Source organism: Chiloscyllium plagiosum, chromosome 7 (assembly GCF_004010195.1).
Source record: "Chiloscyllium plagiosum isolate BGI_BamShark_2017 chromosome 7, ASM401019v2, whole genome shotgun sequence".
NCBI lineage: Eukaryota > Metazoa > Chordata > Chondrichthyes > Orectolobiformes > Hemiscylliidae > Chiloscyllium > Chiloscyllium plagiosum.
In genome coordinates this window covers 43,836,288-43,863,790 of record NC_057716.1, presented here as the reverse complement: position 1 = coordinate 43,863,790, position 27,503 = coordinate 43,836,288, and the positions used below count along the sequence as shown (strand labels likewise).

The 27,503-nt window shown below is 42.4% G+C and overlaps 1 protein-coding gene and 1 long non-coding RNA gene across 5 annotated transcripts in view; one reads left to right on the top strand and one right to left on the bottom strand.

Annotated features, from left to right (window-relative positions):
* LOC122551515 (dual 3',5'-cyclic-AMP and -GMP phosphodiesterase 11A-like) overlaps positions 1-27,503 on the bottom strand; it is a 420,047-nt gene that overhangs the window by 102,985 nt on the left and 289,559 nt on the right. The gene's annotated exons all lie outside the window — the stretch shown is intronic.
* LOC122551518 overlaps positions 1-27,503 on the top strand; it is a 73,658-nt gene that overhangs the window by 31,323 nt on the left and 14,832 nt on the right. For both annotated transcript variants that reach the window (XR_006312123.1, XR_006312124.1), the window contains exon 2: positions 25,147-25,267. This is a non-coding gene — a long non-coding RNA (uncharacterized LOC122551518). The remainder of the gene's footprint in view (positions 1-25,146; positions 25,268-27,503) is intronic.

Sequence of the window (27,503 nt, the reverse complement as noted above, 5' to 3'; positions counted from 1 at the left end):
GAACAAAAATAAAGATGTGTAATTGGGCAGAAGGCAGAAAAAATAACATTTATTGGTCAGTGCATTGAGTCTAGGAGTTGGGAAGTCATGTTGCAGCTAAACAAGACATTGGTTAGGCCACTTTTAGAATACTGTGTGCGATTCTGGTCTCCTTCCTATCGGAAGGATGTTGTGAAACTTGAAAGGGTTCAGAAAAGATTTACAAGGATGTTGCCAGGGTTGGAGGGTTTGAGCTACAGGGAGAGCTGAGCAGGCTGGGGCTGTTTTACCTAGAGCGTCAGAGGCTGAGGGGTGACCCTATAGAGGTTTATACAATCATGAGGGGCATGAATAGGGTAAATAGACAAGGTCTTTTCCCTGGGGTGGGAGAATCCAGAAGTAGAAGGCAGAGGTTTAGGGTAAGAGGGGAAAAATTTAAAAGGGACCTAGGGGCAACTTTTTCACAAAGAGGGTGGTGCGTGTATGGAATGAGCTGTCAGAGGGAGTGGTGGAGGCTGGTACAATTACAATATTTAAAAGGCATCTGGAGGATGGGTTTAGAGGGATATGGTCTAATTGCTCACAAATGGGACTAGCTTAGTTTAGGATATCTGGCCAGCATGGAGGAGTTAGACCAAAGTCTCTGTTTCCGTGCTGTACAGCTATATGACTCAATGACTTTAAAAGTGTGATGATGTAATGCAAACAAATGATGATGCAAAAAATAAATGGGCCAAGAGGTGTAAAATTAGCAAAATTGGTAATGATTCTTTTATTGATAATATCAAATGTTCCAGACCCATTTGTTGGGTGGAACTTTCCTTTTTGAAGTTCATCAGGGCACATTTATCAGGGCACCTCTTAACTTCTCATGCTCCAGTGAAAAAAGTCCCAAAATATTCAGCCTTTATAACTCAAACTTTCCATACTCGGCAACTTCCTGATAAACATCTCTAGCTGGATAATATGCTTCCTATAACCAAGCAACCAGAACTGGACACACTATTCCAGAAGAGGCCTCACCAATATCCTGTACAACCTCAAAATGACTTCCCAACTTCTATACTCCAAGGACTGAGCAAAGAAGGTAAGCTTACCAAATGCCTTTTTAACCACGCTGTCTATATGTGATGCATACTTCAAAGAATTATATACCTGTACCCTTCAGTCCCTCTGTTCTACAACACTACCCAAGGCCCTACCATTAATTGTATAAGTCCTACCCTTGTTTATTGTATCAAATGTCATAACTTGCACTTATCCAGATGGAACTGCCATTTTTCAGCCCATTGACCCATTTGATCAAGATCTCTTTGTAATCTTAGAAAACCCTTTTCACTTTGGTGTCATCCACAAATTTACTAACCATGCCTTCTATATTCTCATCCAAAGCATTTATATAAATGACAAACAAAACAGGATCCAAAACTGAAATTCTTGGCGAATCAAATCAACCCTCACATCACACCCATTCAGCCTGGGTGTAGATAGCAGTGTGAGTCAGTGCTCACAAATAACATGGAAAAAGAAGAAAGGCAGTCATCTTCTATGTTCCTGAAGAGTAAGCGATACCATCTTCTCTCTGCTACCTAACACTCACAGATCCATTACTCATTTTAACTCTTCGACTGCAAACAGATCTCACAAAGCCTCAGAACCTGCAAACCTCAGCATCACATGTTTGACATCTACATTAGGATAAGTGACAACTTAGTAGGCCTGACGAGGAAGTGGGCTCCCTGATGTGAATTGTATATCTTTGGCACAAGAGCCATTTTAGTGCAAACATTCAGGAGAATGCTGGGCTACAGCAAGGTTTGTGCATGCATTTTAGCTTACAAAAAAAAGCTAAAACATCTGTTCCATAGTCGAAAGAATTTATCATTTTATTGCATGGAATAACGAACAATGAAACTTGCAGAAATGTCATAGAGTCATAGAGATGTACAGATGGAAACAGACCTTTCAATCCAACCTGTCCATGCCGACCAGATATTCCAACCCAATCTAGTCCCACCTGCCAGCACCCAGCCCATATCCCTCCAAACCCTTCCTATTCATATGTCCATCCAAATGCCTTTTAAAAGTTGCAATTGTACCAGCCTCCACCACTTCCTCTGGCAGCTCCTTCCATACACGCACCACCCTCTGTGTGAAAAAGTTGCCCCTTAGGTCTCTTTTATATCTTTCCCCTCTCACCCTAAACCTATGCCCTCTAGCTCTGGACTCCCCAACCCCAGGGAAAAGACTTTGTCTATTTATCCTATCCATGCCCCTCATAATTTTTTAAACCTCTATAAGGTCACCCCTCAGTCTCCGACCGTTATGAACATCACCTGTGTTCTTGTAGTGAGGCCTCTAGACCACCATAACCAGCTGTGCAACTTCAATCTATTTTCAATCACTGAATTATTGGATGTGTCTAGTTTTTTCTCCAAATCTGTCCACCTTCCTACACATTGGAAAGTCAAATATCTGACTGGAATGCCACTCCTACATTGAGGAGTGTACATGGAGTGTCGCTACCAGGGTTTGGCCTAAAGCTTTGGTTTCCACTGTCAATTTCTGAGCCTGCAATGATCCCAAAGTAGCTCCAGGCTCCATCAAAGACATTGCAGGTTTCAATTCTCCAGCAATCCTCCCCAGCTCAGCTGCCTTTCAACCTGGATGGCCATGTCTTAATGCCTATTCTGTGGGACACTGCTTACTGCTAACTCTGACAGGACTGTAATGGGAGACTTAAACACACAGACAGCTCAAAGATCATGAAGCAAGGATTCTTTATTCCACTAGCAGCAGCAAACATGAAGGGAAACTAAGGATAGACAAGAAAAATGAAATATTTATATGAAATTCGACCTGCAATTCACATCTTCGGAGGAAATGCTTTGCTTGTTTCACCCTATCTCCCTGACATCCTTTCCTCCTCAGTGTGCCTATTTGACTTCTCAAGCTTCCCTCATTGGTGCCCTCTTACACTGTCAGACCTGCAGGAGGTCCCATTACATTTCCCTCTAAAGTTGTTCCTCCCAACAAGAAGCTGGCTGCTCTTCTACTTTTGCAAAAGTTTTAATTCTCAGCCAGACAGCTGCTGTGCCGAGCAGAACAGCTGTCTGCAAAATGGCGATTTGTGAGAACAATTGATGCTTGAGCCTCCGCGATGTTCCGAGTCTGATACATTGCCATTGCAGGGTCCAGGAAGAGACTGTAGATTAGATTAGATTACTTACAGTGTGGAAACAGGCCCTTCGGCCCAACAAGTCCACACCGCCCCGCCGAAGCGCAACCCACCCATACCCCTTACCTAACACTACGGGCAATTTAGCATGGCCAATTCACCTGACCTGCACATCTTTGGATTGTGGGAGGAAACCGGAGCACCCGGAGGAAACCCACGCAGACACGGGGAGAATGTGCAAACTCCACACAGTCAGTCGCCTAAGGCAGGAATTGAACCCGGGTCTCTGGCGCTGTGAGGCAGCAGTGCTAACCACTGTGCCACCGTGACAGTGACTGTCAAGGCATCTGCTGCTGTTGTAGCAGTTGCATCTAAATGTGTGAACTAGAGGAAGATTCCTGCCACAGCTGTGAATTCACCTGGATTTGAGGCAGGGAAGCTAACTCCACAGCTACCCACTTGGTTTTGTACCGGTGAGCTTTGGAATCGCTGAGCTGCTAATTTTCACATGAATTAATTGAGAAGGGGAAATGAATATGAAGAAATTAATGAGATGCAAACCCAGATAACTTGACTTCTTGCCCTGTGATGGTGAGATTTTGACACTGCCTTCTAGGGTAAGTGAAGGTCATTACACTAGTTTAACTTGAGAGTAAGAATCTGATTTGTGAACTCTCCCTTGGTTAAGTTATCATGTTCACCGATTTTCCTGCAACTTCAGGGAGGGGAAAATCATGCTCTATGTTTCTGTTTGCAGCCTCCTTCTGGATGTTACATGACAAAGGAGCACCAAATCAGTATCAAAATATACACAACTTCCTTGTCATGAGTCATTGTAAGCAGATAGACTAAATAGGAGGTAGGGGGCCCTCCTTGTGGTCCACCTTTAGATTCAGGCTGCAGTTCAGTTTAGGCATTTGACCTGCCAAGTGAAGCCTTGCCCAATACTGCATGCATTGTCTCTTTCATGCAGAACCTGTGCAGGCTGTGAAGACTGAACAAATTAGCTTGTTAATGACGACATGACAATGTGATGGAATGAACAGTCTTCAGATCCCTCAGCAGCAGAACAGGCGCTGAGAAACCCGGGTGGTGACAGAAATTCCCCAGATTTTGTCGAAGAACATAATGTGAAGGACGAAGAAAACATCAAGAATTTACCTGATGAATGTCAAGTTGTTTCGCAAAATAAGTTGAAGCAGGGAATTATAGAAGAGGAAGGCTTTACTAGAACTCAGTTTGACTTATATTCTAATCATGTTTCAACGTACCACACTACTCAATATAGCTCTGGCAAAAACATGATGATGTCCCCCAGGGAATACAAAGAATCAATGATGAATGGTGTCTATCAATAAATTCTAACACCAACATACTATATGCTTAGATGGGCGCGCAAATTAAATTAAAATATTATTTATCCAGTTATTTTTTCCTCAAATACCACATCAGTATTTAAGCTAACACCAAATGGACCATGATGCTAGCAAATAAGCTGGAATGACAGTGATCAACCAGATACAATAACTGGGACAGCCTCAATTGAATTGAATTGAATTGAATTTATTGTCACGTGTACTGAGGCACAGTGAAAAGCTTTGTTGATATAAAATATAAAAAATAACCTTTTGCTAATATTAAATATATACCCATATATTAAAGGATTAATTCAACAACAGTGCAATTATTTTCTAAAGAATACTATGGGAGATTTAATAAGCACTCAGGTGGAATATCCAAGCTTTACTAAACAATCTAAGGCACCAAATGCATGACAAATTGTAGCTGCTACTCTTTACATGTTAACAGCGTGCACAGAGCACAATATAATATGATGCCCACATTCCTCTTACATAATTAAATGAGCCTCTCAGGATGACATGTTTATCATCTCCTGAAGGAGTACTTAGTATATGAGCACTGGCATTGATGATAACTGATATATGTTGCTTGTCAGGGATTGTTTTATTATCTCATTGACTTGATTTACTAAATCAGATGTGCCATATTTGATATTCTCAAATTTATTAGCGGTTAAAAAATGTATGTCAGTATCCTCTACACAAAGACAATATGAATATATGATCATATCCGATTTAAATCTGCGGTTGCCATTATCTTGCATTGTAACAATTTATAAATACAGTTCTCAGTTATTACATTTGTAGAATACTCTACATTTGAACACATGGTAATGTCACTGTGATTGTTTGCTACTGTGAAAGGGCACCAGGACCCTGGATCAGTCTGACAATAATGTAACAGAGCTGCGCATTCCAAAATGCATTCTAGATGAAGAGTGCAACACTCTAGGATGAGAGTCTGGAGGGCATTTGGACATAAAAACATGAAGAAGTTAGATTTATGGTTTAATGTAACAAGTCAGACCTTGGTATACCTATGGAGAAAGTGAGGATTGCAAATGCTGGAGATTAGAGTCATGACTGCGACGCTGGAAAAGCACAATAGGTCAGGCAGCATCAGAGAAGCAGGAGAATCGACATTTCAGGCATAATCCCATCATCAGGAAAGGTATACATGTGATTACCTTGTGTTGCAGTCATAATTAAATATGTAACAAATAGTGTTATTGATGCAAGGTGTGTAACTCATGTATAATTTATAAATCATTTACTTTAGAATCTGGATTCTAAACGAGTGGCATGTGGATATTGGTCTGTGCATACAAGGGAGTTTAACGGCCAATTTGTTAGCATTTCTGGAGGAATGTGTTTCATAAATCAGTTTGAAAGAATGAGTTCCTCGGCTGAAAATGGGAATGTGTCCACATTGGGAGTGGTTTATGAGTGGGTAGAGAAAACATTAAAAAATATCAACTTACTTTCAGTTTACAAGGATCAGGATTTTTTCTTCTTCAGGAAAAACAAAGGGTGGCTTGGCAGATGGTTTTGTATTCACTTCATAGAGGTAATGATGGAAGTTATATTTTTGAAACAGTTTCTGATGAAAGCACATCATGTAGAACTGTTAGAAAGTAGGCTACCTTGGTGTAAGAGTTTTATTTTAAAATCCCAGACCCTTAAGTATTTGGTTGAAACCTGAAAAGGGCTATTTAAAGTTGAAAAAGTCCAGGATCAGTTATATGACTAATCCAGAGAGACATTACTACATTTTCAAGCGGGGAATGGACAGAAACAGTTAAATCAAATCTATAGCTGTGATAGAGAAGGGAATTATTTCTAGTGTTTAAATGTTTGTGATAGTGTTGGAATAGATAGAGTGTGGTGGGAATCTGGAACTCACCAATCTTAAGGGTGGTAAAGGCGGAAATCCTCACAACATTCAAGAGGTGTTCAGATGTATACTTGCAATGCCAAGGAATTCAAGGCTATCGGCTAAGTGCAGGAATAAGGGATTAAAGGAGTTAGTTGGTTGCTTTTGACCAGCACAGACTTGATGGGTCTAAGGATTTTTCTTGTGCCATAGACCTATGTTATTCTGTAAATATGACTCTAATTGTCACTTTTGTTGTGATTTTTAAAGTCTTTCAAATTATGTTACACGTAAATAGTTTGGGTTATTCAAGTTTATCTTAATTTTATTTGAATAATAAGCTTCTGTTTTACTGTTAAAATCACATTTTAACATTGTAAGCTGATGTTTCACTGCAAGACCAACTTGTTAAATAAAACAAAACAAGATGTGACCTATTAAACTATATTTCATTCGGAGATCTGACTTGTTCAGCAATAACTTCAGCTGAGATCACCACAAGTACTTCAAGGTGTAAGCCTAAAGACAGGTGCCTTCTCCTTGGTCAGTCTGTAAAGAATCATACGATATCAAACCACACAACAATAGATGTTGGCAGCTATACGATTCACTGCTTAGAAAATTGTGGCAGCAATAATAATCAAGAAAAAGACCTAAAGTCATCTTGAGAATTAAAAAAATTCAATGAGCTTTTTTTCAAGAAAACATGAGTACAGCTTTAAGCCAGAAAGGTGCCACAAAGCAAATCAGCAGCTATGCACAAAACATCTCTGAACAGAAAACTCCCACAGAGAAAGGATCAGAAAACTAAGTCTCAAAAAGCCTTTTATAGTCAGTAATAGTGGAAGCAAACCTTTAAAATGGCAGTGAAAGCAGTAAAAGCAAACCAACAACTACAGGGAGAGATCCAAATTGAGACATTATGAAAATTATCCAATTACCAGACACCAAAAGCAGACTTGGTCCATTAAGAAAAGGGACATAGAGATATGTTACAACCCCAAAAACTTGGCTGAGGAGCACAGTAAATCTTCCAACAATGAACGAACAAATTTCTGAACTATTTACTTGACGTCAAAATTAGTGACAGCAATTTAAAATCATTCTTCAGGTATAAATTTGAAGAATATCAATTGGAAGAGAAAATAAAAGATGAATAAGATCGATCTTGCAATTCAAAATGTCAGAGCTTACACTGAAGTTAGTGATTTAAAAAATTTTTTTAGTGCTTTGAATGACAAATTCTGAACTTTATTTGGCCACTAAGAAGTTTGATCAGTTTTGTTAATCCAAATACAAAAAGGAAAAAATCAAATAAAGGAAAAGAATGTGGGCCTGATCATGTGATGTCATATTCAGCACAAAAATACCACAGACAGAAAAATAGAATTGCTGCCAATAATGTCACGACAGCTGTCTTTGATATGGTCAAAAAGAATTTGAATTTTGTTATGTGAACAGATAACAAGATCTTTGGGAAATTTTTCAGCCATCTTGGAAAAGGAATGTTTTCATTCATCTCTATGGAGATGCCATACTAGTGAAAGAAAGCAACTTGATATTTAAAGCTGTTAAGTAGTTTGTAGAATAACAGAAACTTTAACAACCTTCAGTTTTAGTACTACAACAAACAACCATCTTTGCAATAACAAATATTCAACAACAACTTTAATGAAATAATACGGCAATGTAACTGAGTAAGTATAGTGCAAGGAAATCAAAATCCAAACAATATTCTTCCAAATCAAGAAAATGATCACACCTTCAATTACCTATCAACAATCAAACAAGGCAACAATGACCAATCTTTCCACCAGGAAAAAAGTGAGCTTTCAAATCTGTTTGATAGATGTTAAACTGGCAGATTTGGAAAGCAAATGTCTCAAGGTTGAGAACAGCTTCAGCATTGGAAATCAAATCAGATGCACAACAGGTTAACACATTTCTCTACTGTGTGGAAACAACATCAGATTATGTGTTACGTGGACAGCAGATCAATGAGAACCAAATTATGTTTGAGAACCTTGTAACAGCTTTTGATCAATATTTCACTTCAAAAACAAGTAACTGGTGAGATCTTATTTCAATAGAAGATAGCAAGTCTCAGGAGAGTCTGTAAATAGTTTTATTAGCTATCTGTACATGAACTATGTGAAAACCCAAAACAAAAATTCATTTCTGACAGAATTGCCATTGCCTCTTAGATTAATAAGTCACTGAAATTCTTCAATCAAAAGTGGATTTGATTCTATAATCAATACTCCAAATAACAATGGACATAGAATCTAGAATTCTATTCAAAACGTATTGTACAGCAAAAGTTCAATTTGAATGTAAAACATTCTATACAGTGGGTTAACAACTTAAAGCACAATAAACTATCTGAGCAGTGGAGATTGATCTTTCACCCGAACATCATCAACGTGAAACTCTAAACAATCTATTGCTATAGTAACTGGTCATTGAAGTGGTTCCAGAACTGCACATTGGTGAAAACAAAACCATTCAGCCTTTCACCAATGATGTACTCATTTTAGCAAAAGTGGGTCACTGCTCAAAAACATGCTATCGTCTGAAAAACAAAACATGCAACAAGTCAAATAATTTCCAATCCAACATGTACACTCATGATTTGGAAAAGAACTTTGAAGAATATTTTGACACTGCAAGTGAATCAGCTTCTTCACATGAAGATCAATTAAATAGGAAAAATACACATTATTCTTCCAAAGGAGAAATTAAAAAGTGACATGATATAATTACAGAAGTCATCCAAGTGAATGTCTATCAAACCAAATTTAAGCAAGATGCTGGTGCCAGTGTTACAGTTATCTTGGATGGTATCCTTTGGTTATTGGATATGAACATTATACCATCTGATTTAAAGTGGTGTGCAGCTAAAGGTACCATATTCACAGAATGTTGAATATTATACCGATTTCAAAGGTTACAAAAGTGCAGAAAGTGAAGCTCATCAATATGCAATCTTCTCTCTTAAGCATGAAGGCATTCTTTGCCCTCAACCTTTGTGTTTTCATGTGGATGTGTTTCCACTCTGAAAATGCACCATTTATCACAACTCCATTTCCTGTTGACCAAACCTCTACCCAGACTAATATATCACACCCAACATCACAGCCATTAAAATGAAACAAAAAGCTGTGGTTGCTGGAGAAACTCAGCAACTCCAGAAGCATCTGTAGAGAGAAAACAGAGTTAAGGTTTCAAGTCCAGTGACCTGTCTTCAGAACTGCACCGTTAATCCGGACTCTGTCTCCTATGAGTTTACCAATTTTCAATCCATGCTAATACATTAGCCCCATTACTATGAACTCTTATTTTCTCTGGTAACCTTTTAGGTGGCACCTTACTGAATGCCTTTGGAAATAAGACACTGTGTCTACTGGTTCTGTTTTTCCCACATGCTTGTTTTACTCTCAAGGAGCCCTAACAAATTTGTAAAACATGAGTTTTTAAAACTTATTTTTCACTGGATGTGTGTGTCACTGGTAAAGGCAGAATTTGTTGTCCGTCCCTACTTGCTGTTGAACTGATATCAACGGGTAATTAAGAGTGAACCCTATTGCTGTGGGTCTGGAGTCACATGGAGGCTAGACCAAGTAAGGACAGCAGATTTCCTTTTGTAACAGGACATTAGTGAACAAGATGGGTTTTTATGACAATCAACAATAGTTGCCATGATCACTGTTACCAACATCAGCTTTATAATTCCAGATTTCATTCATTGAATTTAAATTCCAGCTGCCCTGATGGAATTTGAACTCTTTCCTCAGGACATTAGCCTGGTTCTCCGGATTTTTCTTTGACACGAGAAGGAGCATGACTATTTGATTCAACTTCTGGTGGGCCTAACTTTTTCAGAAATTTAAAAATTTCAAAGTAATCATTTTGTATTTTAAATGTACCAATGAAGCATATAATCTATTATAACAAGTCTGAATGTTATTTTGCGTGAATTTATCTAGGTGTTGTGTTGATGAAATTATGACATATGGTTCATTTCTACCATATATTCAAAAAAAATTCATAGATTGTTGACATAATTTTAATGCCAAATTCAAAAGAATGCAATTGAATTTTGGTGGTTTCTATAATTGATTAAAAGTTTGTCCTGTTAGTTATTGCTCAAACAAGGAATACTAAAAATGTGTCCACCCAGGATGCTCCAAGATAATCCATCTTTGCTTGGGGTATCTCATGTAAAAGCACTTTTGATGATTAATCACATGCTGATGCTGTTCTGTCTCTGTATCTTGCTTTTAATTTTGTTCACCTTTTGTAGATACATCTCCTTTAGGAGCTGTTTGTACTGACTTGTGATCCTAACTTGTCATTCACTAACTGCCAGGAGTATCAAAGACTCATTGAAATGAACCAATCTTGCACAATGCTATGAAGTTCGCTTCATGCAGCAAAGGCACACGCAGCAGACTTAAGAGTTGTGACAGGCATGTCATGGCTAGCTGACCTATTAAATCTATGTTATCCCAGCATTATCCCTTAATCACAGGCAGCAGTCTCAGTTATGCTTCTTGTTACTTTGGTAAAAATAATGACTGCAGATGCTGGAAACCAGAGTCTAGATTAGAGTGGTACTGGAAGAGCACAGCAGTTCAGGCAGCATCAGAGGAGCATTGAAATCGACGTTTTGGGCAAAAGCCCTTCATCAGAAATACAGGCAGAGAGCCTGAAGGGTGGAGAGATAAGTGAGAGGAGGGTGGGGGTGGGGAGAAAGTAGCATAGAGTACAATAAGTGAATGGGGGAGGGGATGAAGGTGATAGGTCGGGGGGGAGGGTGGAGTGGATAGGTGGAAAAGAAGATAGGCAGGTAGGACAGGACGTGGGGACAGTGCTGAGCTGATCTTGTTACAGTTCTTGTTACTTTGTACCCCTGCCCCAACTAGTAATACATAGAACATAACAGCGCAAGTACAGGCCCTTCAGCCCTCGATGTTGCACCGACCTGTCATACCAATCTGAAGCCCATTGAACCTACACTATTCCATGTATGTCCATACAGCTCTGAATGTCAGTTTTTTTTTAAAAGGGGAAACATTGAATTGCAAAGGCTCTTCTAATTTAATAGTGTCTATGAGAAATGTGGATCAAAATGATTACTGTTTGCTAGCAGGCTCCTGGGTTGGCGGTGGAGGGAGTGTGAGTTGTCTTTCAGAGAAACTGAGTGCCTCATTGAGAGACCCAGCAAGGAGAGTGATGGTCACCTGTTTGTCCTTTGTTTTGAGCCTGTCCAGAATTCTATTCAGCAAGAATTCTTCTTTCCAATGCCCCCATCTCACCAGCAAAAAGCTGTGGCGTGGGTCCCTTGCTAATCCTAGGCCTCTAGTAGGTGCATGGTGGCAGTTATCAAAGCACCTAGTGATGTGACCTGCAATGGAGAGTTGTCTGCCACTGACTGGATGGGGTGGATCTTCCTACCCGAGAATCCTTAATCCTGGGAAAGCCTGTCACCGTCAGTCAAGTGCAACTTGATACAGCAAGTTATCTCCAAGGTGGTAATGGAGAGCTCTCAACAGCTCTGTGACCAGCAAGCTAGACCCTATCACTGAGATTAAATTCTACCTAATGTTGCAAAAGCTGGAATGTGTAGTTGCTACTTGTAACTAGGCGTCCAGTACTGGAGAGGGCACCAGTTTGGCATGCCCTGGGAACTGCAGAAACCTGAAACTAGATTCTAGCTGACTTGCTGACAGTGTTGCTATGTTTATAGATTAGATTAGATTAGATTAGATTACTAACAGTATGGAAACTGGCCCTTCAACCCAACAATCCACACCGACTCTCCGAAGAGCAACCCACCCAGACCCATTCCCCTACATTTACCCCTTCACCTAACACTATGGGCAATTTAGCATGGCCAATTCACCTGAGCTGCACATCTTTGGACTGTGGGAGGAAACCGGAGCACCCAGAGGAAACCCATGCAGACAGGGGGAGAATGTGCAAACTCCACACAGACAGTTGCCTGAGATGGGAATTGAACCCAGGTCTTGGGCGCTGTGAGGTAGCAGTGCTAACCACTGTGCCACCGTGCCGCCCACTTATGAAAGGAAGCTAGTGGTTAGGTGGCAGTTCTTGACTATATTTATTGCTCTCTTACAGTGAATCTGCAGGTGAGGGGGGCATTTATTCAATGGGAAGATGATGAATAGGGGCTCTGGCAGCTCCCGACCTTCACTCCAATTAAGGCTGGGGCAGGAAGGCTATCTGACCCATTGTCAATTCTGCTCCATAGACCTGAGCCTTGATGTGTCATTCCTGCAGCAGCCTGATTTAGTTCTATCAGGCAGTTGACACAAACAAAGCTGCTCATAACTGGGAGTGGAGCAGCACAGTTTGGGAGAGCTGGGTTTGATGATGGCAGCATTTAAATGTTTGTGAGGGCGAGGTTAAGCCCTTGTCCTGCCTGCTATTTGGTATAGATTAGTGTGGTGTTGAAAAAGCACAGTAGGTCAGGCAGCATCCGAGGAGCAGGAAAATCGACATTTCGTGCAAAAGCCCTTAATCAGGAATGGAGTCAGGGAGCCTCCAGGGTGGAGAGATAAATGGGAGGGAGGGGTGGGGTTGGGGAGAAGGTAGCAAAGAGTACAATAGGTGGATGGGGTGGGGATGGAGGTGATAGGTCAGAGAGGAGGGTGGAGCGGATAGGTGGGAAGGGAGATTGGCAGGTAGGACAGGTCATGAGGACGGTGCTGAGCTGGAAGTTTGGAACTGGGGTAAGGTGGGGGAGGGGAAATGAGGAAACTGTTGAAGTCCACATTGATGCACTGGGGTTGAAGGCTTCCTCCAGGCGTCAGATGGTGAGAGAATGGCAGTGGAGGAAGCCCAGGACCTGCATGTCCTCGGCAGAGTGGGAGGGGGAGTTGAAATGTTGGGCCACGGAGGGGTGGGGTTGATTGGTGCGAGTGTCCCGGAGATGTTCCCAAAATAGCTCTGCTAGGAGGCGTCCAGTCTCCCCAATGTAGAGGAGACCGCATTGGGAGCAATGGATACAATAAATGATATTGGTGGATGTGCAGGTAAAACTTTGATAAATGTGGAAGGCTTCTTTGGGGCCTTGGATGGAGGTGAGGGAGGTGTGGGCACAGGTTTTGCAATTCCTGCAGTGGCAGGGGAAGGTGCCAGGACGGGAGGGTGGGTTGCTGGGGGGCATGGACCTGAGACAATTGGTTGGCCAGGGTGGCAGGCTTGTGGATCTTGGGAAGGAGGTAGAATCGGGCAGTGCGGGGTTCCCGGACTACGAGGTTGGAAGCTGTGGGTTGGAGATCTCCTGAGGTGACGAGGTCCTGCGTGGTCTGTCTCCTCCCCCACTGAACTTGTCGTCACCTACCTCGATACTCTCCTATCCCCCCTAGTCCAGGAATTCCCCACATACATTCGAGACACCACCCATGCCCTCCACCTCCTCCAATACTTCCGTTTCCCCAGCCCCCAACGCCTCATCTTCACCATGGGTATCCAGTCCCTCTACACCTCCATCCGCCATGACCAGGGCCTCCAAGTCCTCTGTTTCTTCCTCTCCCGACGCCGACGTCCCCAACAGTACCCTTCCACCGACACTCTCATTCGTTTGGCTGAACTGGTCCTCACCCATAACAATTTCTCCTTTTAATCCTCCCACTTCCTCCGGTTCAAAGCACCCATATGGGCCCCAGCTATGCCTGTCTCTTTGTCGGCTACATAGAACAGTCCATCTTCCGTAGTTACCGGCACCACTTCCCACTTCTTCCACCGCTACATTGATGACTGTATTGGCGCCACCTCGTGCTCCCGCAAGGAGGTTGAGCAGTTTATCAACTTCACCAACACATTCCATCCTGACCATAAATTCACCTGGACCATCTCTGACACCTCCCTCCCCTTCCTGGACCTCTCCATCTCCATTAATGATGACCGACTTGACACTGACATTTTTTACAAACCCACCGACTCCCACAGTTACCTAGATTACACCTCTTCCCACCCTACCTCTTGCAAAAATGCCATCCTGTATTCCCAATCCCTCTGTCTCCAATTTATCTGCTCCCAGGAGGACCAGTTCCGCCACAGAACAGACCAGATGACCTCCTTCTTTAGAGACCGCAATTTCCCTTCCCACGTGGTTAAAGATGCCCTCCAATGTATCGCATCCACATCCCGCACCTCCGCCCTCAAACCCCACCCCCTCTAATTCTAAAGCTGTGTCCACGGGCCCTAGTCTCCTCGCCTAACGGAAACAATTTCCTAGCGTCCACCCTCTCCAAGCCATGTATTATCTTGTAAGTTTCTATTAGATCTCCCCTTAATCTTCTAATGAATACAATCCCAGGATCCTCAGCCGTTCCTCATATGTTAGACCTACCATTCCAGGGATCATCCGTGTGAATCTCCGCTGGACACGCTCCAGTGCCAGTATGTCCTTCCTGAGGTGTGGGGACCAAAACTGGACCCGGGACACCCGCACCAATCAACCACACCGCCCTGTGGCCCAACATTTCAACTTCCCCTCCCACTCTGCCGAGGACATGGAGGTCCTATGCCTCCTCCATCGCCATTCCCTCACCACCCGACGCCTGGAGGAAGAACGCCTCATCCTCCGCCTTGGAACACTTCAACCCCAAGGCATCAATGTGGACTTCACCAGTTTCCTCATTTCTCCTCCCCCACCTTACCCCAGTTCCAAACTTCCAGCTCAGCACCATCCTCATGACCTGTCCTACCTGCCAATCTCCCTTCCCACCTATCCGCTCCACCCTCCCATCTGAACTACCACCTTCATTCCCACCTCCATCCACCCTTTGTACTCTTTGCTACCTTCCCCTACCCTCCTCTCTGACCTATCTCCTCCATCCCCACCCCCATTCACCTATTGTACTCTTTGCTACCTTCTCCCCAGCCAGATCCTCCCTCTCCCATTTATCTCTCCACCCTGGAAGCTCCCTGCCTCCATTCCTGATGAAGGATTTTTGTCCAAAACGTTGATTTTCCTGCTCCTCGAATGTTGCCTGACCTACTGTGCTTTTCTAGAACCACTCTAATCTAGACTCTGGTTTCCAGCACCTGCAGTCCTCACTTTTGCCTGCTATTTGGTATAGGACTGTGGTGCATGAAGCAGATGGAAGGTCAGTGGACTGGTGGTCTTTGTGTGTCATCTGGTCTCCTGTGAAAAGTAGTCTCTCTTCTCCTCTTCATATCTGTGACCGGGGAGCTGGCTCTTACTGTGGATTTCCATTTTCCTTCTTCAAAATTATAATCGCATTCAGTGGCAGCTTCCTTTGACTCATTTCAACTTTCCCTTTAAGAGACGTTGACTGGCTTTAAAACAGCAGGCTGACTGGATCATGAGTTTCTGTTGCTTGACTCCCTGCTGTGTGCTCAGGCAATGAGACATGCTATCTCTGCTTGGATCAGCACTACAATCAGTTAAACCTTGTGCATTGATCGTCTCCATGGCAACCAGTAGAAGCAAATGAGTCCCAAGCCCCCCAAAAAAGGTACACACCATTTTCTATTCATCAATCTTACAATTTAAATGCCCCCTCATAATGAGAAAAACATTTGAAATCAATACATTTTAAGAGTCTTAAGGGTCTTATGGCACAGTAGTAATGTTCTTACCTCCAGGCAAGAAAGTTCAAGTTCAAGACCCACCTGCCTTCAGATGTATGTCTTTAAATGGTTCAACAGGTTGATTACAAAGATCTGAGCATCTGAATTATTTGTTAAATTGATATTACAAATTAAATTGGTTAGAAATGGGTGAGCTTCCAGGTATCAAAATTGCAGGAAATTTTGAGACAGAGTATTGCCTATTGATGGAAATGAACAAAGTAAATCCTGGGGAGAATTTGCATCTCATGTTTTATAGAAAACACCCTCTGCTTGGCTGCTAATCACTTCTAAAGGTAGACAAGCAGGAGGCTGGAAGAATGCAGCAAGCCACGTAGCATTCAGGAGATGGAGAAGTCAATGTTTCGGGTGTAATCCTTCTTCAGGAATGTGTGTAAGGGGGGTTGGGGGGGGGGGAGATGGATTGTGATGAGGTAGGGATATGTGAACACTGGTAGAGGTTATGACCTGGTTGGACGATGGGAGGAATGAATCCGGTTGATAGCTGAAAGGAAGGGTGGCTCAGAAGAATGGAAGGGAGGGGGAGGGGCTGGGAAGAGAGTTGGGAGATGGGAAGGGATGTTCTCTTCCCCCTCCCTTCCATTCTTCTGACCCACCCTTCCTTGCAGCTACTAACCGGATTCATTCCTCCCATCGACCAACCAGGCCGTACCCTCTACTTGTGTTCACCTATCCCTACCTCACCACCCCAAATGCCCCCTTCCCTACCCTCTTTAATCTGCACCTCACCTTACACCCACTCCCCCCATCCTGAAAAAGGGTGACACTCGAAATGTTAACTTCTCCATTTCCTGATGCTGCCTAATTTGCTGTGTTCTTCCAGCCTCCTGCCTGTCTACCTTGGATTCCAGCATCTGCAGTTTTTTTTGTCTCTAATTACTTCTGTGGAATAATAATGTTCAGATCTGGATTTTTGGATGCTGTATATTTTTTCTTTCTGTCTATCTTTGGTATTTTGTTTACTCTCGCACACACATTTCTTTACATATTAACTTAGTTTACTGAAATCTTTTGTAGCCATATTATAGCACTGCTCTCTACAAGAATCCACATCTTCCCTTCTTGATTTAACACCTACCTCTATGCTTGCAATGCCCCCTGCCCCAAGCTACACTTTAAAGAATCTGATGGCTGAGTTTTTCTTTTGTTATGCTGATTTTATTAATATTTGAATCTGTTTATGAATGTTAGCTTTTTTGACAATTAAATTACATTGAGGAGAAAGTGAGGTCTGCAGATGCTGGAGATCAGAGCTGGAAATGTGTTGCTGGAAAAGCGCAGCAGGTCAGACAGCATCCAGGGAACAGGAGAATCGACGTTTCGGGCATAAGCCCTTCTTCAGGAATCCTGCTGTCTGACCTGCTGCGCTTTTCCAGCAACACATTTCCAGCAATTAAATTACGTTCAAAGGGCTAGAATTACCAAAGACATGTAGTTTATTAGCCCCAAGGTGAAGATTACCACAGTCATTTCCAAGCAGTACTTTGAAAATATAATAAGATTCTAACAGCAATTTTCTTAAAACCAGAGGGTAAGAGCTGTGTATGGATTATAAGGAAATCCCTCAAGCGTACAGTTTCTATGAGGACCCGAGGCCTGGAGGCATTACGATCAAAGCCTTTGGCTTCATCAGGACCTCCATGAGCAGGCCATCAGCAACATTCTGTCAATGCAATTTTAGTGTCTGGATTGGTTTGTTGATGCCCTGCATTGCACTGCTGCAAGTGTAAGTGTTGATTTGCTGTATTCTCCACAGCATGCTCCTTCAGGGAGGGATGACATTTGAATTGCTGAGTGAATAGAGTTCAGAAGGTGGGGAAGAAAGTGTGCAGCAAGGTGGATGGGAGTGGCATGGATCTTGTCAGGATACTGTTAATGTCAGGGATCATCTGGTTCCCACTCACTGCAGCTGCACCTCTCTGACTCAGTGGTGAAAGGCAGCCACAGTAACGCATGGCATCGGTGGTGGAGATTTGAGTCAGTGCAGACTCGAGGAACTCCTGGCCTTGAGGAAGCCCAGCGGAGATGTACTTAATGGACTCCTGGCCTCGAGGAAGCCCATCATGGACTCCTGGCTTTCAGGTGAAGTCCAGCGCAGAATCGCTGCTTTAGAAGGTCTGCATTGCTAAACTTTTACCTTTAACATCTTTACTTTTTTAAATTCATACCTAAGATTTTGTGCCGAGCTATCTTCATACCTAGCTTTATAAGGATTGTAATCCTGATCTTTTAACTTTTTTTTTCATTTTTCTAATTTATACCTAAGATTTTGTACCAAAGATGGCTGAAAATGATGACTTTGTGCATTTTTCACTGTGCTCATGTATCCCTGTAGCTGAGTACATGTGACAATAAACCTAACCTTAATTCTAACTCTAAAACTGGTGGATTTAAATTAGCCCACTATCTTTTTTAATTCCTTCGGTCGCAGCCACTGAGATTGCACTTTAGCCAATGAATTGTCTGATCCTTAGAAATGGGACACTGTCACTTCTTTCCTTGGGGTAGGGGATTATGAACCGGAAACAATCTAGCAACTATTTCCTATCCCCAGAAGCGAAATCAGGCCCTGGATATTGTCTTCCACCAACAATACACCTCACGAGAGGCCTAGCCTATTTTCTTCTTCCAACTAGCATAACTGCCGTATTATTAAATATCCTTCAACAATCTTTATATTGATTTTATATTGGGAATATTTCATGGATCATTCAGGTGGTATGAATATGATGTGGAGTTAACCAGGTTGAGGTCTTCATTTCAATGCTTTAATGAGGAAAATCCAACTCCCACTTAGGAGGTGTGTCCCAAGTTCAGACTTCCGGTAATATTTACCATTACTTGAAACTCATCGGAAAATAGATCTCAAACTCAACTGTAATGTGATTGTAAGAGATGCTGTAAAGTGTTTGCTCGCTTTCAGAGGAAGTATTGGCTAAATGTTGTGAGCTGGGGCAAATGGAAAACCTACTAGTCACCTACCTGAACTTGGCAAATAGAAGGAGTGCAGTTCCAAGCAGCACAAAGCCAACCCCAGACCCCGATGGAACCATCCCTAGAATTCCAGTAACTGTTTAGGAGGGATTAGTAAGGTGTGACATTGAGGAGGCTGCGAGACTTTAAACCACACACAGTTTTCTTTTCCATTGACATGCGGTCTGATGTGAAATGAGCTGTTGACTCTCTGTGATCCCCTGTTGCACGGCTTGTGATAACAAACTTCAGCCACCTGGTCTTTTTTGGTTCGAACAAGAGATGGCTGTTTTCTTGACTGTCATAACAGTTTGGGTCAGATTTACTCTGTGCAACATTCGTTAAATTTACACTTTCTCCTAGACTTTCTAAATAGGCTTTTTCATGATTAGTCAGCTATGGCAAAGGTACAACACCCTCTACAGATTATCTAGGACCTGTATGAACATGGCAAGTAACTGTGATAGTTTATCAGATTGAAGTATTACAAAGTGACCCAGAATCTGAATCTGGGCACGTGGATTGGAAAAGAGATATTCAGTATCAAATTTGATGCAAAAGCAAAGATCGGAAAAGATTGGACTTACACAAATAAGAGACACCATTCTTAAAGAAAACTCATTTCTTTTAAATCTCCAATGATCAAAAGCTACAGGAATAAGATTCTGTACATGTAAGTGTCAACTTGTAATGGCAGAGAGGTGTTATGCAGTAATGAAAATGTTACTACATTGTTAAAAAGGGATGTATATATGCATGAGAAAGCTGCAGTGTTTTTGCTTATTTTAGTCTGTGTCTGAGGAAAGAACTAGGAGAAAGTGAGGACTGCAGATGCTGGAGGTCAGAGCTTAAAAATGTGTTGCTGGAAAAGCGCAGCAGGTCAGGCAGCATCAAAGGAACAGGAGAATCGACGTTTCAGGCATAAGCCCTTCATTCCTGAAGAAGGGCCTGTTCCTTTGATGCTGCCTGACCTGCTGCGCTTTTCCAGCAACACATTTTTAAGCTCTGAGGAAAGAACAGCAAGTTCTCATCGTTCAGTATGTTTGAATGGCATGATGATTTTAGGAAGCTTTTTGCCACCTTCATCGACAACTTCCAGGTTTATGCAATTAACTGCAGAAGGGCACACACCAGACATTGCTTTCTGACCTGCACAAAACTAAATGGGTGCTGATAGCCTCATTTGTATTTTCATAGCAAAATTCAACCTAGTGCCTTCAGCAGAAGGCAACACAAATTGCACAAGATCAGAACCAAATAATGGAATAAATGTAAATATAAAAACAGATGACTCACTAGATAACTCAGACAGAACCTTTTTTTGATTTTGGAAAATTCCAATGAATTATCTCATTTGGTACGGTGTGAATGCAAGACACCTTTCAGTTTTTTTGTCCAACCATCAGTAGGTGATATCTTAAAGGGGAGAACCAGGCTGCACAGGCACACGCATATGCAGTTTAAAGGATTTACATACCTGAAGACAATCCCACTTGGCCCACATGTGGTAAGGAAAGGTGAATAAATATGTCAATGCTCTTTGGGACAGCTGAAGGAATTGCAAACCAGAAATGATCAAGAGGCATGACCTTAAAACTGATCAGCACAGTCAATGAAATTCACATTCAGACTTGCAGAATCTTTGCCTTTACTTGAAAATCATCTGAAAATAGACTTCAAACCCAACTGTAATGTGATTGTAAGAGATTGTGACTATAAGAGATCCTGTAACGTGTTTGCCCCTCTTTCAGAGAAAATATTTGCTAAATGTTGTGCAAAGCTATGATGATTGCTCCAGAATCACAGCTTGGACACACAAGGATGATATTCTCCAGTGCATCATAATAGGAGAGAAGATCAGGAAAATTATCTTACAGCATATAGCAATTTCATAGCAAACAGTTTTGTATTTTTCATTGCAGCTTTCACATTGTAAAGAAAGTTTATTGAACCTACTGAATATGTTACTCTGCCTTGCTACCTTAGATTCTGACCAAAATTTATGCCTCGGTTTACCCTTTAAGGGTAGGATGCTGGCACTGAAGTTGGCCTTCTAGTTTGTTGGGTTTCATGATAGCTTGAGCAAGATCTTCAATATAATGCAGATGATACATCTTTATCACCGCCAGACATAGTTTAAACCAAACTATTATCAATAGAGGGAAAAAAAAATAAAGCTCAAACCGGATTTCCTCCATTTCTTTTACAGAATGATAAACACATACCCAAACCACACTATTTATACATACTGCAATTGTTTAAATTAGGTTAGTTTGTCCACAAAGTCTCTTGCCTGCTCCAATGTGTCAAAGAGATAGAACATAGAACATAGAAAAATACAGCGCAGTACAGGCCCTTTGGCCCTCGATGTTGCGCCGATCCAAGCCCACCTAACCTACACTAGCCCACTATCCTCCATATGCCTATCCAATGCCTGTTTAAATGCCCATAAAGAGGGAGAGTCCACCACTGCTACTGGCAGGGCATTCCATGAACTCACGACTCGCTGAGTAAAGAATCTACCCCTAACATCTGTCCTATACCTACCACCCCTTAATTTAAAGCTATGCCCCCTCGTAATAGCTGACTCCATACGTGGAAAAAGGTTCTCATGGTCAACCCTTAGATGCATGGATCCATCTAAGGTGATCTGAAGCACTGCTGGATATCTCAGGGAGTACTGAATCCCAAGCTCCCTCAGTCTTCTCTTGACACTGTCGTAAGATTTTCGTTTCTGTATCACCGCTGCTGTAAAGTCCTGAAAGAACATGATCTTAGAGCCCTTGTAAGTTAGGGCCTTCGGATCTTTCCTCTGGAGTCTGGAAGCCTCCATGACTCTCTCCTTATCCCGGTAATGATGGAACCGCACCAGGAGAGGACGAGGACGTTGACCCAGAACGATCTCTGTGCTGCGACCCAGTGTGCCCTCTTTATCTTCAATTCTTTCAGGCCAGCCTCCAAGTCAAGGAATTTCAGAAGCCAATCCTCAACAAATTCCGCAGGCCGCTCCCCTTCCTTACCCTCAGGCAGACCAATGATCCGAATGTTTTCTCCCCTGCCCCTGTTTTCAAGATCATCCACTTGGTCATGCAAATTACGAACCTGCGTCTTCAGGGTTTGGATCTCTTCCTTGAATGAACTGGCATCAGCTTCCACCACTGTGACCCTCTGCTCCACCTCATCCGTCCTCTTCTCCAGGTCTCCCAGCTGCTCCTCGTGCTTCTGCAGCATGAGAGAGACTGGACCCAGCTTCTCTTCAATCTGTTTCCCCAGCATCTCACGAGATTTCAAGACCTGGTTCATCAGGTCCTGGAGAATAATCGCCTCCGAGGCTGCTGCAGGCTGAACTGCAGACCTGGCCTCGGATGCTCCCACTCCCTTTATTGGCATTTCTGGACAGCTGAAAATACAGGTAAGTTAATTTTTAGATGTTTCTTGGGACTCCACGATTTTGCTGGAGTCCCAAGAAATCCTGATGACCTGGGTTGGGTGGGTTAAAGGACCGTCCTGCTCCTGCTGCGATGCGAGGCTCTGCAGTGTGATCTTCTCAGATCGCCGCCATCTTAGATCCCCACAGTGTGATTTTTAAAAAGATTCCTCCACTGTATGTGTGTGTTTCTGGCAGGCCACCATTTGTTCTCAATCCACATTTTCTCTGGAGAATGTGGTTGTAAGCAGCATCTCTAAACCACTGCAATCCCTCTAGTGCAGGTGCGCCCACAGTGCTGTTAGATAGGCAACTCTAGGTTGTTGATCCAATGACATTAACAGGAATAATTCCAAGTCAGGATAGTGTGAGATTTGGAGGGAAACTTGCAGATAGTGAAGTTCCCATGGACTTGTTACTCTTGTCCTTCTGGGTAATAGGACTTGCAGGTTTGGAAGACCCTGTGTATGAGTCTTGACAGGAGGCTGCAGCACATTATGTATACAGTGCAGACTGCTGCTACTGCTGTAAAGGAGTGAACATATAACAGAATGAATGAGGTGTTAAGCAAGCAAGCAGCTATGTCATGTGTGGCATTGAGCTTAAAGTATTATTGGAACTGTACGTATTTTGATTTGATTTTGATTTGATTTATTTATTGTCACGTGTACCTAAGTACAGTGAAAAACCTTTGTTTGCGAGCAGCACACGCAGATCATAGTAAGCAAGGACATACAGATCATAGGGTGCTTAGACAGAGGGAGGCATATAGATTACATTGCACAGGAGATGCACAAACTTCGATCAACATTAACAGGATCATTATTTGAAGTTAGAAAGCCCATTCATCAGTTTAATAATGGCAGGGAAGAAGCTGTTCTTGAATTTGTTGGTGCATGTGTTCAAGCTTCTGTATCTTCTGTCTGACGAAAAAGGTTGTATGAATGCATTACCAGGGAGGGAAGGGTCATTGACAATGAGAAGTGTAAATGGAGTCCATGGATGGGAGGTTGACTTCAGATATGGTCTGGGCTATGCACACAAACTTTTGTAGTTTCTTATAGTCCTGAGCAGAGCAGTTGCCATACCAGTCTGTTATGCACCGGGACAATATACTTTCTATGGTGCATCTGTACTAGTTGGTGAGGGCCCTCATGGACTTGCTAAAGCTCCTAAGCTGCTTGAGGAAGAAGAGGTGTTGTTGTGCCTTCTTGACCGTCGCATCTACATGGGAAGTTCAGGATAGGTTCTCAGCTATTGTGACTCCTAGGAACTTGACAGTCTTAACTCTCTCAGACTCCGCTCTGTTGATGTAGATGTTCTCCTGCTTTCTTTCTGAAGTCAATGATCAGTTCTTTAGTTTTGCTGACATTGAGCGAGGTTGTTATCATTGCACCACGACACCAAGCCCTCTATCTCCTTCCTATATTCTGACTCATCGTTGTTTGATATCTGTCCTACCATGGTGGTGTTGTCAACAAACCTGTAGATGACATTCATTTGGAATTTGGCTACACAGTCATGGGTGTGTACAGTGAGTACAGTACGGGGCTGAGAACAAATTCTTGGGGGGCTCCAGTGTTGAGGGTTATTGTGGAGGTGGTGCAGTTACCTACCTTCACTGACTGGGTCTATGGGTCTAAAAGGTCTTACAACATGGAGGTCAAACCCCTCTGCTAATTAAATCTAAAACATCCAGAGAAGCTTGCCTTACCTCGTAATCTGTTAAAAATGTGAGTGAGTGATGGACAACCCATGACTTCCACGATTTAAAGAAAAAAAACAATGCCTTTTCTTAACTCTAACAATGAACACTAAACAAAAACTATGAACAAATGTGTGCCCCCTTTTTCATAACTAATCACTATCTGACCCCAACTCTATTAAAATGCTACTCCAATCACACAATTACTAAACATTAAGTTGAACTCTCAAAGTCCATGCAGTCTCTGATGCTGTTTTCCTTCTGTCCTTCTGAACCTGCTGATTCCTTCTGTCATAGAGATGTACAGCATGGAAACAGACCCTTCAGTCCAACTCATCCATGCCAACCAGATATCCCAACGCAATCTAGTCCCACTGCCAGCACCCAGCCCATATCCCTCCAAACCCTTCCTAGTCATATACCCATCCAGATGCCTTTTAAATGTTGCAATTGTACCAGCCTCCACCACTTCCTCTGGCAGCTCATTCCATACACATGCCACCCTCTGAGTGAAAAAGTTACTCCTTAGGTCTCTTTTATATCTTTCCCCTCTCACCATAAACCTATGTCCTCACTGAATGTTTGTACTTTGTCTACTTATCCTATCCATGCCCCTCATGATTTTATAAACCTCTATAAAATCACTCCTCAGCCTCCAACACTCCAGTTCAGAATTGGAGAACCAGTCAAAGTACAAACATTCAGTGATAACAAAAGTCAGCCCATGTGGCAACTTAAAACCTGTGGAGAGCAGTCGGAATCTGAATTCTATATGGAGAATGTGAACGACAGATGTATCATCACAACTGCTGACACCTATGTACAACTAAAGAAGCTGTGCCTTCACTCCAGGCAGTAGATCAGGAAGAGATGATCTCACTAGCAGCAGAGCACAAAACAATATCAACATGTTGACCATTAAGTGTACCAAGCTGAAAGTTTTAAGCACGATACCTGTGCAGATCTCTGATATTCTAAAAGCATTCTGTTTGCCCTATATAGGACTGATCTTGTGTCCACTCCTGACAAAAGAAATGAACAGTCAAGGTGTGGAGTGTGTACTGGATATCCTCTACATTTGCAGTTCTTATTGCCTGGACTGCAATTTGGCTCAGCATATCAGGTGAGCGGTGACTTGCAAGTTAATTAATGGTAATCTATGGACCTCGCTAATGAGGCTCGGACCAGACATTAGTTTTAAGTTTTATTGTAATTTTGGAAGATCTGCTCCATTGCTCAAAGGTCAACTAGGGCCATTGATAAATTTGACCTTGGGCCTTATTCTAATTATGGATTGGTAGACTACAGCACAGGTAAGTGCTGTAGAAATGCAGTAAGTAATGCTTACATATGTGTGACCCATGTTAATAAGATGCTATCATGTTGATTTGCAAGCTCTGGTGAATTTTTACACTTGAGGATCACTAAGGAATTTCAAGGCTGTGTGTGCTTTCCATGTAATACATGCAGGATAATGGCCGGTGATCATGATGGCAGTCTGCTGCCCAGTACGTTGGTAAGAGTCATTCAGTAGGCATACAAGATATGCCATTGAAATTTGTGAGGTTGACTATATATGTACAATGGTTTGTTGATCCAGTTGTGTGACTGCATTCTATTCTATTTCACCTTTTATTTCACTTCTTTTTTTTTTCTAATCATTTTTTCCTAAGTATTTGTACTTAAAAATCGGTACCTATGTGCCTTGGTACCTAAGAAGGCACTGTAAGTTGCAACTTGTAAAGTTTTCATGTATTCATGTGAGTACTTGCGACAGTCATTTCTTCTATAGCATGATAGTCGCATTCCTGTGAGACCCCGCATTATACAAGCATCGTGCCATACAGATAGCACTTAAAGTGTTGCCGATGTAATCACATTATAGCCAACACACGTTTTAAAGGTTCGAACTTTAGAAACAGCGTCCCCTACTCGTCAAGTGCATTACAGCCAATTTAGGTTGATGAAACACGCTATACAAAAGAATGACCTGTAATTCGTGATTCTGTAGGAGAAATTATTTCTGCACAGAATTTTTGAAATCTCTATTGGATCACAATGAAGTGAAAATTACACACTGGTGCTAACACGCCTGCTTGACTCAATCATGTTACATTCCTCCTCTGCCTAAGCTAAAAAACATAGAAAAAGATCTTGTTACTTCAAATACCTCAAGGAAAAGACTAGATGGTTGTATACGGCATGTAATTTTCAGTACCTGAATGGGTCATAGAGCAATTTTCTCCCCACCCCCACCCTCCTCTCATTTATCTCTCCACCCTTCAGGCTCTCTGCCTGTATTCCTGATGAAGGGCGTTTGCCCTAAACGTTGATTTTACTGCTCCTTGGATGTGCCTGAACTGCTGTGCTCTTCCAGCACCACGAATCCAGAAATTGGGTCATAGAATCATAGAGTCATAGAGATTTACAGCATGGAAACAGACCCTTTGGTCCAACCTGTCCATGCCGACCAGATATCCCAACCCAATCTAGTCCCACCTGCCAGCACCTGGCCCATATCCCTCCAAACCCTTCCTATTCAGAGATCCATCCAAATGCCTCTTAATGTTGTAATTATACCAGCCTCCACCACTTCCTCTGGCAGCTCATTCCATACACGTACCACCCTCTGCGTGAAAAAGTTGCACCTTAGGTCTCTTTTATATGTTTCCACTCTCACCCATGCCCTCTAGTTCTGGACTCCCCGATCCCAGGGAAAAGACTTTGTCTATTTATCCTATCCATGCCCCTCATAATTTTGTAAACCTCTATAAGGTCACCCCTCAACCTACAACGCTCCAGGGAAAACAGCCCCAGCCTGTCCAGCCTCTCCCCATAGCCCAAATCCTCCAACCCTGGCAAAATCCTTGTAAATCTTTTCTGAACCCTTTCAAGATTCACAACATCTTTCCGATAGGAAGGAGACCAGAATTGCACGCAATATTCCAACAGTGGCCAAACCAATGTCCTGTACAGCCGCAACATGACCTCCCAACTCCTGGACTCAATACTCTGATCAATAAAAGAAAGAAGCCTTCTTCACTATCCTATCTACCTTTGACTCCACTTTCAAGGAGCTATGAACTTGCATTCCAAGGTCTCTTTGTTCAGCAACACTCCCTAGGACCTTATCATTAAGTGTATAATTCCCGCTAAGATTTGCTTTCCCAAAATGTAGCACCTCGCATTTATCTGAATTAAACTCCATCTGCCACTTCTCGGCCCATTGGCCCATCTGATCACAATCCTGTTGTAATCTGAGGTAACCCCTTTCGCTGTCCACTCCACCTCCAATTTTGGTGTCATCTGCAAACTTACTAACTGTACCTCTTATTCTTGCATCCAAATCATTTATGTAA